This window comes from Sinocyclocheilus rhinocerous, unplaced genomic scaffold (assembly GCF_001515625.1).
Source record: "Sinocyclocheilus rhinocerous isolate Xijiao unplaced genomic scaffold, SAMN03320098_v1.1 scaffold15, whole genome shotgun sequence".
Lineage (NCBI taxonomy): Eukaryota > Metazoa > Chordata > Actinopteri > Cypriniformes > Cyprinidae > Sinocyclocheilus > Sinocyclocheilus rhinocerous.
In genome coordinates, this window is record NW_015631053.1 from 442839 (window position 1) to 446396 (window position 3558).

The 3558-nt window shown below is 26.2% G+C and overlaps 1 protein-coding gene across 1 annotated transcript in view; it reads left to right on the forward strand.

Moving 5' to 3' along the window:
• glis3 (GLIS family zinc finger 3) overlaps positions 1–3558 on the forward strand; it is a 37181-nt gene that overhangs the window by 12501 nt on the left and 21122 nt on the right. The gene's annotated exons all lie outside the window — the stretch shown is intronic.

The window sequence follows — 3558 nt, forward strand, 5'->3', positions numbered from 1 at the left end:
ACCCCAGCGACTTAAGTTTGCTTTTGTGCTCCAGGGTCACATTTGTATAACCACAGTTGTACAAATACCATGGTAAACTATGGTTAGTGTGTTTAATTTACCATGGTTTAACTATAGTAACTGTTTTTTTATTTGTATGTATTTTATATAATAATAAATATAGTATACTGGCAAAATACCATGGTAAACTATGGTTAGTGTGTATAATTTACCATGGTTTAACTATAGTAACCGTTTTTTTATTTGTATGTATTTTATATAATAATAAATATAGTATATTGGCAATTCATTGCAGAGGCGGACAGTAGTGAAGTATTTTTACTTTACTCAAGTAAATTTAAAATTATCTGTAGTTTATCAGAGTGTTTTTCTTTGGGAAAGCTTTTACTTCACTACATTCCAAAGCAAAATGTCTTACTTTTTACTGCACTACATTTCATAAATAAACGTTGTTGTTTGTTTTACCTTTAATACTTAAGAATGTTAGTACTTTCTTGTACTCAAGTAAATCTTTCAATTACTTTTACTTGAGTAAAAGAAAAAAAGTAATAGATTTAATGTAATTAAGTATTAAATGATGTTTAATATGAAACGTAGTGCAGTAAAAAGTGCAATAGTATGCTTTGGAATGTTGTGAAGTAAAGTTTTCTAAAGAAAAACACTGATAAAGCACAGACACTTGAAAAGTACTTTTACAGCAGAGTAAAAATACTTCACTACTGTCCGCCTCTGTTTAATAGTAAAACCATGGTTAATTTTTTAAGTTGTAAAAGTAGCCAGCTTATATAACGTTTCACAGTTACAGTAATTGTGTAGTATTTCGTCAGCTTATTTAGGCTAATAATACAAAAAAAGCTATGGAATTATATGATCAAGATGCTAAAATAAATAAAAAATCTCACTTTTCCGAGAAGAAGACATTGATAAGCATGTCCCAGCCAGGTTCATCACTTGTTGTGGTTCCCTCAAACATTTCCAATGTGGCCTCTGCGTACAGTATTTGCAGCGCGTTTCTGTTTTTTGGTTGTGTTTGTATTTGCAGCACAGGTGTTTTTTTTCTATTTGCATGCATTTTTTCATTTTCCGTATTTTCCGTATTTACCGTAATTTTATTAACTGATATAATGTTAATATACCAACCTACTGAAGTACTGAAATCTGTTTTGTAGCTTTGTAATACACTGATAACCACCAAAAGCAGGTGGCGATGAGAAAGTCACATGACGAACCAAAGCCTATCACAAGCAGCTTTTAAATACTAACATATATAGAAGTGCACAGAGTCATTCACACAAACACTAAACACCGATACAACTATTTGAATATCTGGAATCTGAGGGTGCAAAAAAAATCTAAATATTGAGAAAATCATCTTTAAAGTTGTCCAAATGAAGTTCTTAGCAATGCATATTACTAATCAAAAATTAAGTTTTGATATATTTACGGTAGGAAATTTACAAAATATCTTCATGGAGCATGATCTTTACTTAATATCCTAATGATTTTTGGCATAAAAGAAATTTTTTTTAATTTTGACCCATACAATGTATTGTTGGCTATTGCTACAAATATTACAAATACCTATAACTATAATATTATAAATACCTGTGCTACTTATGGCTGCTTTTGTGCTCCAGGGTCACAAATGTGCAAGCACAGGCTAAAAAATAAATACATGCAATAACAGTAAATAATAATAACGCATACATACACACACACAGACATATTTTTTAATTATATACATATATATATATATATATATATATATACACACACCAAATGTTATGCAATCTATAACAAAGAGACATGCAAAAAAATAATATAGCAAATAACTTACAAGTTGTAAAAATACAACTTTTATGTGAAATATAGGTAATTTATAAGAAATATAGCAATAATAATTATTTTAAATAATAAACAATAAAATAATAAAAATAATTAACTGTAAATAATATGAACATTAACTGGAATACAATAAAATATTTTTAAAAACTTATTTTTATTTCAATTAGTTGCTAAGGCAACATTTCTCATTTTGATTTAGTTTAACTTGATGTATAACTAAAAGTAAAACTGAAATAAAAATGAACTATATAAACATTTAAATTAATAATAACAAAAATGACAAAAAACGAAATTACTAAGACTTTAACTAAAATTAAAATTAAATCAGAAAAATAAAACAAATAAAATCTATAATAGTATATCAATGATACAGTTGCTAAGTGTGTTTTAGGGTTACTTTATTACTCAGTAAAGACATATTTATGGAATCGTTCTCCAAAGTGAAAGTGCATTAATCATTAAACATGAAGCAAATGTATGTTTTTTTTTCTTTACTTAATATCCTAATGATTTTTGGCATAAAGAAAAAATTATAATTTTGACCCATACAATGTATTGTTGGCTATTGCTACAAATATTACAAATACCTATAACTATAATATTATAAATACCTGTGCTACTTATGGCTGCTTTTGTGCTCCAGGGTCACAAATGTGCAAGCACAGGCTAAAAAATAAATACATGCAATAACAGTAAATAATAATAATGCATACATACACACACACAGACATATTTTTAAATTATATACATATATATATATATATATATATATATATATATATACACACCAAATGTTATGCAATATATAACAAAGTGATATGCAAAAAAACAATATAGCAAATAACTTACAAGTTGTAAAAATACAACTTTTATGTGAAATATAGGTAATTTATAAGAAATATAGCAATAATAATTATTTTAAATAATAAACAATAAAATAATAAAAATAATTAACTGTAAATAATATGAACATTAACTGGAATACAATAAAATATTTTTTAAAACTTATTTTTATTTCAATTAGTTGCTAAGGCAACATTCCTCATTTTGATTTAGTTTAACTTGAAGTACTAAAATAACAAACTGAAAAATGTAAAACTATATAGACATATTACAAAAACGACTAAAAATGACAAACACAAAATTACTGAAACTTCAAAATGGAAAAAAGCAACAAATTTGTATAAAAAGCTCTTTATATTACACTCTAATATTAATAGAAAACAATATTAGTATCTCAATGATACTATATAATGATACTATAAAATATAAAAAACAAACATTTTATTTGGCATTTTTTAATTGGTTGCCAAAGCAGCATTTCTCAGTTTAATTTCAACTAGTACTAAAATAACTAAAAATTAGAAAAACTGTATAGACATATTAAATGAAAACTAGTAATAAAAATCTTTACTTACTATGTAAAAGATGTTTAATTACTAAAACTTTACAATTAAAACAAAAAAATTTAAAATAAAAAATAATTGAACATATTAATATAAAACTGTATATTATATACAGTATATATATATATATACACTCTTAAAAATAAAGGTGCTTAAAAGCTTCTTCACAGTGATGCCACAGAAGAACGTCTCGGTTACGTATGTAACCCTCGTTCCCTGAAGGAGGGAACGGAGACGTCACGTCGGATGACCGACGAATTGGGATCTCGCTTAGAGGGACCAATCTACTTCGAGTGTAAACTAAACG